Source organism: Adiantum capillus-veneris, chromosome 9, assembly GCF_014529385.1.
Source record: "Adiantum capillus-veneris isolate H3 chromosome 9, ASM1452938v2, whole genome shotgun sequence".
NCBI lineage: Eukaryota > Viridiplantae > Streptophyta > Polypodiopsida > Polypodiales > Pteridaceae > Adiantum > Adiantum capillus-veneris.
In genome coordinates this window covers 12,480,055-12,494,768 of record NC_140939.1, presented here as the reverse complement: position 1 = coordinate 12,494,768, position 14,714 = coordinate 12,480,055, and the positions used below count along the sequence as shown (strand labels likewise).

Below are 14,714 nucleotides of genomic sequence, written 5' to 3'. Positions count from 1 at the left end.
GGTAGTTAAGGTGGTAGGCTTGTAAAAGGGATGTTCTCGGTTCAAATCTGGGGGAGGAACGGAGGGAGTAGCCCAAATTTACAATTTTGATGCACTTGAGTTTACCTATTTTCTCAAATTTACATAAAGCACATCGGATGGCCCAAATCGCACTCCATCCCCAAAATGGACATGGGCCATTGATTCCCTCCTGCCCAAGCCTGTGTGAGCTAGTGAGGAGGCAGTGCAACCCCCCAAGAAAGCAGTCGAGCAAAGCTCCAGAAGAAAGAAATCGGATATTGAGGAGACAAAGTTTGATATAAAGCTCAACGGAGAATTTAAGCCAAAGAACAGGGACACTCCATCTGAATACCAAACCGCTGAAGAGGAAGAGGATGATGAGGAAAAGAAGGAATACACGCTCCACAAAGTATGCTTAAAACAAAGATCCACTGAGCATAAAGATCATATACCTATTTCTCAGACACAACGGTCTATGGATCAAGCACAAGCCTAAAGAGAAGAACTCCGCAGAAAGCTAGCTAAAGAAAAAATGAATCTGGGAGCTGAGGTAGATGATGAATGAGAAGACGATGAAGAGAAGCCATTGGAACAACGCAAGGTAGAAATATTAGAACATATCAAGAAATACAAAAGAAGAGCTACCAAAGATGATTTAGAGATCAGTGAAGAAATGCGACAATGAATTCAAAAAGAGCTCAAGCACAAAACTAAACAAAGAGCACAACAAGATACTAAAAGGTAGAAAATCAGAAGTCAATTTTGGAAGTTGAAATTGTCCACTACCCCTTGGCAGCTTGTGGACTTCTTTCCTTGAAAATGCAAGTGTGAAGGTTCCAAGAATTGAACATCACCATTTAATAAGTGATTTAGTAATCACGACCTGGGTCTTACCCCAAATTTGTACTCGTATAGACACTCTTAGTGCTATAGATGAAATAGGAGATCCACTCAAGTTGAATCATATTCACAATTGGATCTTTTCTAAACCCAAAAATCCATAATCTCGGGTAAAACTTAGTGTGTTCTTCACACTTAAAGTATGTAGTGCTAAAATAACACCCAAAACACTCCATAATGGAAAGACTCTTGCTTGTCCATTAGAATCGATGGGTACTCAACTGGATAGGATTGTTCGATCTTGAAAGAAACCATTGATGGATTACAAACATATGGCTCTTAGCCATTCCAAAATAGGTGGCTCTTAGCCCTTCTTGTTACCATATTGACCTAAAAAGATTTTAGTAAAATCATGCTTAGTTTCACCTTTCCCTAGAGAATTTGGAAAGAGAGAGAGAGAATATGCTAGGATGAGGAAAACCCTTTATTCTACTGTATTGTATGCCCTCTGCATATGCCTCTGTGTACTCAATGGTTGTGTGGTAGCTTATCCTATAAGCCTACAACAGTGTGATTGTACAACACTCTCGTAGAGAGAGGTACCATAATTCACATCTTATCCCACCTACCTTGTATGTAATCATGACTGTACCATGGTGACTTAAATATGACACTTTGCCTGTGAATACACATAAAAAATGTTTTAAGACTTCAATAACATACCTCATCCTTGATAGAGTATATAGCATTATACCGGAAGCGTATGCCATGATGGGGTGTCCATTGTACTAGTATGTCATGCATACATATCAAAAAATAGAAAAATAAGCCCTTGGTTTCAATGAAAATCTCAACCATCTGAGCCCTTGGTGTACGTGCCTTTCACGATTACACTGTCATGGATACATCACAGTGCAACATTGCATAAATTGTGAGCTTATATCCACGTAGTGCTATAGATGTGTGCCATTATTGTTGATCTAAAGTCAATAAATAATACCTTTTCACATAAGAGAAGCCTTCGTTTGCATGAAATCTAGCAAAGCACTTTGCTTTGTAGAGTGGCTTCGTGTGGAATCTGCCCAAGCACTTTGCTTTGTAGAGCAGAGAGATCTTTTGCAAAGTGAAAAGTAAAAAAAAGACAAAACAAACATAACATTTACTAACCTTGTCGCTGACTTGTGGCCAAGCGTTTGGTAATGCGCTCGAATCTGGCTCTTATCCATATGTCCTGCTCGAGTGAGCGTATGTATCATTTACACCCTCGTGGGATGTAAAAACCTGCAGACATCTCGTCAAGTCTTCCCAAGTTTGTATGCTAATAGCATATTCCAAATTGTGAAAACCATGATGCCAAATTTTGAAAGGGAAACCTTGCTTCACTTAAGTACTCATAGAATTCTAGTGCTCATAGCTAACAGATACTCTTGCCAATTTACAATGGCATAGCAAAAGAAAGTCGACCTTGTCGATCATTCACAGATAATCGACCTTGTCGAATTGTACAATGTATTCAAAAAAAAAAAAACTTGCAAGAGATGTACCTCGTACCTTGTTGGCTTGATTACTGTTATCCTGAATATTTGTAGATGGAGCCTTGCTCCCGTAATGTCTTAAAAAACTCATCGGATCACGCTTGCCGACAATGAGTGGATCATATCCGTGTTTGAGTGCATCATGGACATACAACTTGCCTAGAAGTCAAGTTCTAGCAACTTGCTAGACAACTTCTTGGAATTGTAGTTAATGGTCGGCTTTGGCGAGCACCTGTGCCTCCTTCAACAAGGCTAGCAATAGGCCATGCCGATCTCCATGAGATTCTCAAGAACTACCATGCCCTGACCTTTGCCAGGCATGGGAAGGAGCCTTGCTTTTAAATGAGATCATTTATCACTCAAGCCTTGCTTGACTATGAGTGGTTGTTGCGCACCGTGTGTTCAAAAACAAAAATATCATGCTTTTGGTAATGCTCACAAGCCTTGCTTGTGCCTTGAGTGTTGAAATTGCAGAAGCATAAAAAATATAATAAAATTCACATCAACATACATACCCTTTTATGTACTCCTGCTGAATTTCCTTGCTGTCGTAATAATAAATCTATTGTTTGTAAAGAGATGTCCTACTTCCTAATGTCGAAGGCCTTGCCTGATATGATTCTATAGCAGGATGTACTATGTTTGAAACAAAAACGAAGTACCTCATAGAGAGTTCCACTTCCGGAAGCGTAGAAGGTTGCCTCCCTTGTTTTCTATCATAGCTTCCAAATTTGCCGACTTTAATCGTGGCACTTCCAAAAACAAAGTACCTCATAGAGAGTTCCACTTCTGAAAGCGTAGAAGGTTTCCTCCCTTGTTTTCTATCAAAGCTTCCAAATTTGCCTACTCTAGTCATGGCCGTACTTCTACCTTGAATACATTGAAGCTTTTACTTCGACCGACGGCGCAATGCACCTTGCATGCCGTGCATGCAAAACGTGATTGTTGCTGAATCCCGGCTCCAACCTATGCGTGAAAACTCTACCGATCATGCTCTTGTGCATGGTTGTGTTCCTCGATCATCTTGAAAAGTGGATGTTCTTGGCTCTGCGATCCCAATGAGCCCAAGCTCGCGCGTGCCATTTTGTGGTGTTCGACCTTCGACCCTCCCCGCTCCAAGAGCGCTTGTACACGGTCCCCTATTTTGACCTTCTTGGCTCCAAGAGCGCCTGCACACGGTCACTTCTCTCGCCGACCTCCGTGCCTTGCATGGTCTTGCATGCTCCATGCATGCTTTGCATGAACGTAAGCACACAGCACGCAGCCTGCCCTCCCATGCATAAGTTGAGAGAGAGAGAGAGAGAGAGAGAGAGAGAGAGAGAGAGAGAGAAGATAAGTAGATCCATGCTAGCTTTTCCCCTCCTCCATAGCTCACCGCTACCCACCCTACGCTCTGATACCAGTGTGAGGTTGAGGGAACTGTCGTCCTTGATCCTCCGTCCAACTCCTCTTTATAGGCCTTGCCCCTATGATCCCATCTCCATTGGCATCCGGCCCTTGGCCTTGCCGGTCCTTGACCGCCCTTGGGTTTGCCCTTGGCATTACAGATACCCTCAAAGAGTCTCCGTGCGCTATCCGAGTCGCTTCCCCGAGTATTGACATTATGTTAGTGCCAAAAAGCTATGTTATAGACGTCCATCGCGGCGACCCGCTAACATTTATGCATTTTGAACCTTAACATATCTTACTTAATAAATCATGGGCCTTTGGACATTAACCCTATTATATGCATGCAATTGGACAAACTCCATGGGATTTTAGAAAAATGCACCTTTAGATATGCGTATTAAGTTACCAAAGTAGAGTACATGATGAATTCAATTACCTGTAATCTACTGATGATTTGATTTATTGAAGCTTCACACTTTCATCTCTTACATGTTCAAATATCCCTATCATCACTTGGATGAGTGGGATATATCAACATATGGTCGATCATCTACCCGAAAGAATATCAATATCACTGACCTGGCTAAATAGCTCAGACCCCTTCTCCTCTTTAGCATTATAGAGCCCAAGTGCCTTAGGCAAGCCTATCATGTCAACGGCCTATTAGAGTACTGGGTATGCACAATTAGTGAAACTAGCTTTTGGTTCTTTTCCTCTCTAGATTTATAAAGCCTCGATAACACAATGAAGGTGGGCATCCTTGGATGTATGCTGATTGGATGTGAGTTTATTTGCCGATGAGAAATGTCATGCGAGTCCAACCAACTGGTATGGTTGCTCTCGGTGCAGTGGCCAGCAGATATTTACTTTGATTTGGTATTGGTGGAAACCTTACAAAAAATAAAGAAAATAGTACATCATTGCGCTCGAAATAAACTTTTTGAAAGACCTTGCAAATGGAAAATTTTAGGGGTAGATTGGCTAAATGTGAAGGTAGATTCGCTGAATGTAAGGTTTTTACACTAGAATTTAGAGGTAAACTGGCTAGATTGTGTAGGGTTTCTCACCTTCAAATTTAAGGCTACAGTTAAGTTTCCAATTTTAGGGGTAGATTGGCTAAATGTGAAGGTTTTACACTAGTAAATTGGCTAGATTCTGTAGGGTTTCACACCTTCAAATTTAAGGCTACAGGTAAGTGTCAAGCGCAAGAACATTAACGCTCGCATTGCATGGAGGGAGAGAGAGAGAGAGAGAGCGCAGGAATGGGGAAACGCGGCTACCGTCGGTCCGCGAGGCTGTGGCTGGCGCGGTTGTCCATCAAGGCAAAGGTTGCGCTGGGCTTCGTGGCCGCCATTCTGGCCCTTCTTCTCAGCAGAGCCTTCACTCTTCACCGCTACGATGCTTGCCGAAGCCATTCACTCCTTCGGCCTCTGCGTCCTCATCTACAAGCTCACCACAGAAAATAACTGTTCAGGTATCGCTACTACCTCATTCCATCAACCCAGGTTCGATTCTCACCACTATTCTTATACAACTCATATACACAATTGCTTTTTGGAAGAGGAAACTTCAGCTATTTTATTCAATTCTTACACTAATTTTCCCAATATGGTCATTTCAACGTGTATTTGCAGCTTTCCTATGTTGTAAGTGGTAGGGCACAGCAATATAACTCATCTAAGCTGATTATGCTTTTCTCTTGTTCAGGGTTATCTTTGAAGTCACAAGAGCTGACCGCCCTTTTCCTAGTAGTCCGAATTTACTGTAGCTATGCAATGGATTATGACATCCACACTATTCTTGACACATTGACATTAATCGCTACATGTTGGGTCATCTATACAATCCGCTACAAGTTGAGAGCCTCTTACATGCCAAACATGGATAACTTTCGGAATTGCTTTGTGGTAATGTTGCTTTCCGCCACTCACAAGAATTAACACTTTCTGTTGAAGATAGCTAAACTAGGTTAGCACCTGAGGTATGCCATATGAGTGTACAATAGGGGAATTTTGTAAGGAAAAAATGATAGATTTTACAAAGGAGAGAACCACATATAGGGGTAAATAAGGCAATTTTGGTGCACGCAAGTGACATCTCCCTATGAATACTTGCGAATCCCCTAGGGGTTAGCAGTGTGGCATACGCTATTTGTCTTGAATGTTCTCTAGGTAGTTCAAGCTCTTTTCACAAGTTAAAGTTACTTGAAATTTCCTTGGACGGATAATATCTTGTGCGATCCTTGCATTCTTTGTTCACCCATACTCAGGACCCTGGCTTCCACACAGGATACTTTGGGCCTTTTGTACCTATGTGGAAGCTCTGTCAATATTGCCTCAACTCCGAATGATGCAAAATAACAAGGTTACATCCATTCATCTTCATGGTTTTTGATTCACTTTGTCTTTTAATGCACGTGAGCTACACACAATTTTCTTCGGACACACCATTAACTTTAAATAGAAGTCACATTAATTTTAGGTAGACAATTTCTTACTTCATTTTCTTTATTTTTCAGGTTGTTGAGCCTTTCACTGGAAAGTATGTATTTGCTTTGGGATTGGCACGATATTTGAGTTGTGCACATTGGATACTTCATGTAAAACAAGAATGCTATTTTTCTAACATAATAAAACATCGTTTTTTTTTCTTAATCAGCTAATACTTAGTGCTCGTAGATTGTGGACTCTCGTGGTCACTTTTTATTGAGCGCATCAAGAGGCGGGTGGTTTGGAATGTATCTTTTCTCAGAATTTGCACAAACATTGATTTTCGCCGATTTTTGCTACTACTATGTAAAGAGGTGAGTTTTCTTTTCTCATTGGTACTCCAAATGTCCATTTTGTGTACATGCATTTATAAATGATTATAATCTAATCCTTATGAGATTTGATTTCTAGGGTTTTTCAAATGTGGCAATTTTGCTCTCATGGCTTGTTTTTGCTTACTTCATAGTACAATTTAATTTTTATATATTGGTTGATCCTTGGTTTTTCTTGTGTGAGTAGTGTGGTTGCAGGCGAAGCAGTTTTTCGGCTTCCAAACAATATTGTCTAGTTTTTCTTGGAGAATTTGGAAATGCCACTTTGTTGCATCAAATGACACGATTTTTGGGGGAGATCGTAAGAAGGATAAGCTGATTTTATTTCTTTTTTTAAAAGAATTGTGTAAAAAAATTCAATGATTATGCTAGATATATCGGTCCAAAACCCAAGCTTATCCTCATTTATTTTAAGAAACAAGCTCATCTTTTCCCCTTACTTTCTTGTAATTTCATGGCTCACATTTGGAGAGATCTCTCATCTTTTGCTTTTAGGTTAAATAAACTTCAAGAGAAGAAAATTATAAGCATATGCATTGCCTTTGTATTTGTCAACTACATCTTCATGATAGTCAAGGATCCCATAAATCCCCCAAAAATTTTATCTAGGAAGAAAAATTACTTTAGTCTCCCCTTCTTAAGGTATGAATGTTGAATTACTACAATCAGGTTTCACATAATTCAAAACTATATTAAAATAATGCATTCAAATGGAATAGTTTTTATATTATCATTACAAAATACATTTCTTCGCTGTATAGCTCAGTCATCATTTGGAAACTTTTCTAGAAAAATCTTGTTGGAACCGGCCATTAGTGTTTGGAATTCTTTCATATAATCACCGTATGGTGGGAAATTTCTTGCTTTGACTATGTCTTGCTAATTGGACTTTTTGTTTGCATGCTCCAGTTGATAAGATAGTCAGCTCTCCAGTACTAGTGCCACAACCACTGAAGGTCTAAGACCGGACTTTCTTGGCATCATGTGTAAACAAGTTGTTAACCGATTGTGTAGTGTACTAATATACCACAAAGAAATGTAGTACCAAATGAGCTCCCTACCAATGTGAGAGGTGTGATCGACTAGAAAATTAGCCTAAGATACTCATGTCATAACATATATTGGGATCATTGCTAGCAAAAGAGTACAACATCAATATTTGTATGTTCTTTGTACATCTACTAAAGGAGTATAATCTTCCTAAGACAACATAGAACTTGGATCCATGAGACAAGAGATTGGAGAATTTTTTTTCATACTACACTATTGTAGCGAGTCTTGAACATACTTTTTTGATGGATAAAAATTCATGTAAAAGATTCAAATGCTTCCAAACCAAGATAAATATTAAATGAATCGAGATCCATCCTTGTTGTACACATTAACTAAATTTTCATCTAGCCAACAGTATGCTATTATGAACATGTGTCAATATATCATCAACATACAAGATAATGTTTCAAACACCACTCGTTCCCTCTTTCCTTCTCAACACTTGTTGTGCCTTCGCTTCAGCTTATCTTATTTGCATCTTTGTAGCCGCATTAGCTCTCTTCCTCTTGGCAACCTCTATCACTCTCTTTTTCTCATCCACCATTGCTTGGCTTCTTTCATAGGCAATCCTTGTGAGCGCTTCTCCATTCTTGATATAATTACTATAGGCTATCTCAGCCCGTCCTTGGCTGTGGGTGATGGTGTGGCAATTGCATGATTGGGCCTTGTCGGCCTTGTCTTTGCAAAGTTTAGATATTGCTGGTAGAGTGGTAAAGGTACCTCTAGCTTTGACTTGGCCAAATCTCTAAAAGTGAGAGAGGGTCCCATCTTATTGAAAATTTCCACACTTGACTTTTCTCTTATTCTCATAATTGCCCCCATTGTTGGAAACTTGAGGGCTTAAAACCTAGCTCTATATATTAAATTTTCACTAATAGATAGCTATATTTTTGTCATCTTCCTTGATGGTAGAAAGGAGATCATGAGCTCTCTAAATATTAGTTGTGCAAGGATGTAATGTAATGCAAAGTACTCTTATAGACCTAATCTCTAAAAGACATTCTTTACTTCCCCTTCCTCTCCTTAGGCACGTCTTAACACTCTTTAAGCATGACTGGAAGCTTTAACACTGTTCATTTTTCATCTTTGAATTTTCCTTGGAATATGGTTATATACCTTGCATTAGGTACTCTTTATCCACCTACATGTGGTGGCATGCTTGATGGAGTCTTCTTCTAATTAGTAGGGCTCCAACTTTGCAAACGTAGATAAGCTACTTTTGACATGTACATAGTAATGGATATCTACATAGACATATGCATAAGTAAATGTAGATACATGAATTTGGAAGCTTCACCAATATGATATCGGGTTTCAAATATGATGGACATTATAAATAGTCAGGTTTGCATGTCAGCAGTCACACACATGTACATACCTAGATATGGTGTCAAAGCCTTGGATGTGGTGCCAAATGACTTATTTTGTCTCTAGAGTATGTTTTGAGCTTTCTAAAATTTAAGTAATGCAAGTGGGAAGTGTGGGTATGCACATCTCGCCTAGAAAGTTTGACACATTGGTATAGCCAAAGTTGGTCTCTCCTGTGAGGTGTGTTATGCATAGCTAAGGTTGCATATATGTGCAAGCTGGAGAGCTTTAGCAGGTATGAAGGCCCTGTGCAAGCAAGTGGCAACCAAAATGTACGCTTAAGGTGGTTTTTTAGGCTAGGCGGACCTACAAAGTGGGATAATTGGGATGGTAAGTCAAGGTGGGTGGATGGTATCAATGTCAAGTGTTCGACCCCGGTGGTAACCATGTTGTAATGTAGGGGTTGGGCAACCCGCTTGAGCAGGTGCAACGGGTGACACAAGATAAAGGTTGTGGTTTTGGAGTGCTTGTTAAGTATGGCATTTTTTCAAGTTCTATAAATAGGTTTTTGGCTGAACATAAATGTTCAACAAGGGGGTGGGCAATGATGGTGCAACCAAATTTGGTCTCTCCTGTGAGGGTGTGCTATGCATTGCTAAGGCTGCATACATGTGCAAGCTGCATATGGCTTGTCAAATGGAGCCACAATGTGAAAGTTATGTCAGTTTAAAGTTAAAAGGTCTTGTAGATCCCCGACGGACAGGGCAGGTGATGACACGTAATGAGAGCCGGGGTAAGCAAAGAAATGTGTGGAGCTTGAGTTGTGGAGCATGTGGGTCTTTTTGGATTGTCAATCGGGCCTCAAACGAGCAAGTTATGGCTTGTGGAATATTTGTAGGGGGTCGGGTGTGTGCTCATCGGGCCACGTTAATAGGCGTGCTGACAAGGATATTTTTTAGCTTGCCAAGGTCCTACAAAGTTGCATGCGACATGGGGAGTCAACCAAAATTTGTGGCTCGCCGATTGGAGTCATGGGTATCGCGATATGCACAGTTCAGGTCAGAAATGCAATTACGGTGATAAAGGGATCGTATTTTTTTTCGTTTCTTGAACCAGTTTTCCGAAGCCATGGTGTGGAGTTGGGAAGAAGCGCAAGGATTTTGGGGCCGGTAGGTGGAGCTCCTATGTGGTGTGATCCGAGAAATTATGTGGCAGGTACAATTGGGTACAAGCACCGACGGCGTGCGAATCAAATTCTTAAATCCTCTTAGCTGTAAATGAAAGGAAAAGGGAAGGCTGGACTTGAAAGAAGAAAAAAGAAACTGAGGTCACAAGTTAAAGAAAAGAAAAGGCAAGGCTTGGGTTGAGAAAGCAATAGCGACAGGGAGCTATTGCTCAAGGGAACTTTTTTAAGATTTTGGAAAGGGAAGGGAAAGAAGAAAAAGAGGAGAGCGTCTTCAAGGGAAAGAGGTGGAGAAGGAAAAAAGGGAGCCTTCGCACACTCGATGATCGAAGTCATCTGGGAAGGTAGATCGTCGTGAAGCTGCTCGAGAAGGCGAGTGCCTTGTTCAAGAGGGAGCCAATGAGAGTTTCCAAGATGCGGAGCTATTGTCAGAGCGAAGCCATTCGTGGATTTCTCGTCGAGATGTGGACAGACGGATTTGAGTGGTGAGGGAGGTGTGTGCCCCTTTGTATGAAGCGGCGATGACCATGGTGCAGCTTAGAGCACGGTTTATGGAGTTTGTACATGGTGTTTTCCTTTGAAGGAGAAGCTTTCAGTTCTAGTTTTGGCGTCGTCTCTCCCCTTCTCCCCCTTTGTTCTTTGCTCATCTCCAGGGTGTGTGGTACCGCTGTGTGTGAGCGCGTGCGTTCCTCGGGCCCTGTGTGTGTGTGTGTGTGTGTGTGTGTGTGTGTGTGTGTGTGTGTGAAAGAGAGAGAGAGAGAGAGAGAGAGAGAGAGAGAGAGAGAGAGAGAGAGAGAGAGCTGTTGAGTTGTGGAAGAGTTGGAAGCAGGCAAGATCGGTGTGATCACTGTCTGAGGATTGTGCAGGGCGTTTCTACGTAGGGCAAAGTGCAAGCGAGGCCCTACTAGTGTGAATTGTCTTTTGTGAAGGTGTTTTCGAGAGGAAAGGGGTGTTGTGAATACCCTCAGCTATATAGGGACCATTGTGTGTGTGTCGGGTGTGTTCCCCATTCCCCCTCTCCATCTTCTAGTGCCCCCACTGAGGAGCGGTCAGATGCTCCTAGTTGAAGTCGAAGCGGTGATTTTGGTGATGCCAAAGGTGCGACCTTTGAAGAGCAGGTGCTGCTAGAGAAGTGATGGCTTAGATAAAATTTCCCATTTTCACTGGGGTCGAAGATGCAAAAACCTGGCTCCAGGACTACGGATTGTTTGTGTTGGAAAGTAGTTTGTCAAGGAAAGAAGGTGCGGTATAGGTGTTTTCGCTCCTAGTTCGTGTGCGCGTATGTCGCACGTGTCAATGCAAGGAACTTGCCGATACACCGTGTGCGAGCCACAAATGGCTCCAAGCACACAACAAGCCTAAACTAGTAAGCTCAAAGAAGGCGATGGTGTGTCACTCACCGCTCTACGCTTGCTTCGTGGAGGATTCCTCACCGCGAAGAAGAAGGAGCCACCGCTTCGCCGCGCTCAACCGCTTCGCCGCCGCCGTCGTGCCTTCGTAATGCTCGATCGCCCACACACACACACACACACACACACTCTCTCTCTCTCTCTCTCTCTCTCTCACATACACACACACACAAGGAGGTGAAGAAGAAGAAGATGGAGATGGAGATGGAGATGGAGCACGAGCACTCTTCTATTGCACAAATGAGAGAATGAGTGAATTTTAGGTTTAGTTGACTTTTATATGAGCTCGCCCCATTCACACTTGGGCGCCCATGCTTAGCCAACTAATCCCTTGAATGTTCCAGTTAGAGTGCGCCTCTCATCGACGATCACTCTTACCCTTTTCGTATTGGACCGACAAGCCCGGTACTTGACTCTACCAAATAAACAATACAATGTCCGCCGTAGGTGATATGGTGTCCGTGAGCCGTGAGGGTTAACATGCCCCCCTTCCTGATGTAGATTCCGTCCTCGGAAGCTATTGAGTTGAAGCTCGTTCGTCGAGGTAGAAGAGCATTTGAGATGAATGTCCTTAGCCTTCTTCAGTCACTGCAAAATCAAACAACATTGGCACAGTAATTGCATTCTCATAAGGGATTAAAAAGCATATGCAGTTTTAGGCAGACGAATTGATTGGTAACAGAATTTTAAACAATTTGTCAGCCAATAAACATTAAATTGCAATGTAATCAAATGCATAAACAGATGTAAAGGTAAAAAATTAAGCAAGTATGGGGTCGCTAATTTAACGGTTGAAAGGCACTTAGAGATCGACTATTAATACCATGGGTAAGCTTCTTAATTTTCTCTCGTCAATTAAGTTGTTTAATCGCGAGAGCCAAGTATTTCATGTTCGAGGGCTGACTAGAGGCTATACCTAGAAGACCTTGTAGTTAAGCTACGATAAAAGGAATTTCTCATGAAATCATCGCCTGACTGATTACCTTTTCTTTGACCCCCCAAAGTCTTTTCACAGTGATTCAATTTTGATGTGTGTGCTTATTTTGTATGCCTTGGGTTTTTTGCTTTTCAAGGAAAAGCGCCCACACTGGGAATCTCTAGGGCTCTAGTACCATAGGCGATACATGTGAGTGAAGTACCCAATCAAGCTGAGATTTCTCTTCCAGCTTAAGATTTTACATTGTAGCACTTTGATTTGTTTTTGTTTGTTCATTTTCAACATTTTAATTTTGTAACTTTGGGGGGTCAAATAACACTGATACACCTCCCCAGGCTCATCACACAAGTAAACTCCCTTTATAATACTTAAGCTAAAGGTCAATAGGGTCAAGCCCACTAGAAAGCCCTTGTACATTTCACACAATGCTACCTAAATCGGATTAAGAACCTAAGTAACCATTGATTATTAGGAAGGCATTCCCCATGGTATTAAGAGAAGATCTCTAACACCTAACTTGGTCAAACTAGCTTAGTCGGACTTGCTTGATGTTTAAACCTAGACAAGTGATTATGACAAAAAATGACATTGAATTAAATGTTGGTACTAAGCAAATGCGATGAATATTATGCTACCAATTATAATTAAAGCAGACAAACATGGATGCGAAAAAGATAAGGGGCAATGATAATGGACAAGAAACACCTATTTGTGTTGATGGTCGCGCTTGATTTGAAGAGTGAGTCGAGATAAAGATTCCATGAAGGTCCAAATCCTAACAACAGCAACACGCTCCTGTACAACTAGGAAACACAAGGAATACCTCTAGGAAACACATTAGTGGAAAAAAAGAACTTTGCTAATCACTCAACTCTAAAACAGAAACACTCCTATCATACTAATTCTACCTACCCTCCATCACTCGAGTGATGAGGATCAAAGGTGTTTTATGACAAAGGTTTCTGTTTCAGTGTACCGAATGTGAATGTGTAGGTTTGGGTCAAATGTTTTGACTTTTATTGTGCATACTCATTTGCTTATTTCTCTTGCTCTTTATTTTTTTATTTATTTTTTGAGTATAAGGCTTTATATATATACATTCCCTAAGATTGGTGATTGAGAGGTCAGGGAAACAAGGTTGAGAGGGGAGTGAGTGACGGATGACTGCCAGCAAACATTCCCCCCTTCCTTGGGTAGATCATATCGTTTGAAATGTGCTCGTCACCCTTTGAAACCAATTGTTCCAGTTGATAATAGGTGAGTATTTTTGCCAGTAGTTTTCTATTACCTTAGGTGCCTCATCGAGTTGCAAGGGTGGTAAGGTACTCTCCCAGGATCGAACTTGAAGTGGTTCATCAGGTGATTCTTGAACATTGGGAGGTGTGGATTGCTTTGTAGCTTCGTGGAGGTCCACTATTGTAGGTGGAGGCTGTGGAGAAGCTTTTACCTCTATGGATGCATTATATGAGGAGCTAGAAGCTTCATGGGACTCCCCCCTTCCTGAGCTAGGTGGAACAAATCGTTCTTTCTTTGGTACCCAAACTAGCTCTAGAGCGGGTGTGTAGCATTCTATGATTTTTTCCTTTCCACGATCGTTGATTCGTTTTGGAGCTATAGGATTGGGCTCGCATGGGTCAGGTGACATGTAAGAACACAATCTACGTTTTGGTACCCATATCTGATCATTTCCTTGATAGTAGCCTTGGGCTTCCAATAGTCGTTTAGGGATCCAACGCCACGTTCTCTTACATTTCTTGGGGCGAGTGGTACGTTTCTTACAAGGATTTTGTTTTTTAGCACTAGCTATGGTCGCTAAAGAAGCTTTAGGGACCCACTTGTATGTTTTCTTCGTTATATTAGGATGAGTCTTGTGAGAAGCTATATGCATTGCTTGTAGCATATTTAAGGGTACGGGCATTTCATCCCCCTCAGGTGTTACCCAAGTCGTCCCCCTATTTCCACAAGTGTCTATGGTTGCTGCTAGGTGGACCCAATCCACATTGTCCGACTTAGTCATCCCAGGTAGTACATCCATATAAGGAGAATCTTCCCCAACATCAGTGTCCCCTTTACACGTGTAACAATACTGCAATGGGGCCGAGTGAACTGTGGTGTCAGATCTATGATCAATTATAAACCTGTTTCCTAGAGGATGTGCTCAACCCGTCACAAGATCCACTCGAATGACAGAATCTTGGAACTGCAAGTAGACATGGTTTTTAGACGAGTCATGCACCAT

General features: G+C 41.5%; 1 pseudogene across 1 annotated transcript; it reads left to right on the top strand.

Annotated features, from left to right (window-relative positions):
- The first annotated feature begins 5,002 nt into the window (after positions 1-5,002).
- LOC147450141 (uncharacterized) lies at positions 5,003-6,990 on the top strand (annotated as a pseudogene). The gene is made up of 6 exons (XR_015189256.1): positions 5,003-5,238; positions 5,472-5,672; positions 5,989-6,128; positions 6,283-6,363; positions 6,443-6,567; positions 6,773-6,990. The product of XR_015189256.1 is annotated as an uncharacterized LOC147450141 (transcript).
- Positions 6,991-14,714: the final 7,724 nt, after the last annotated feature.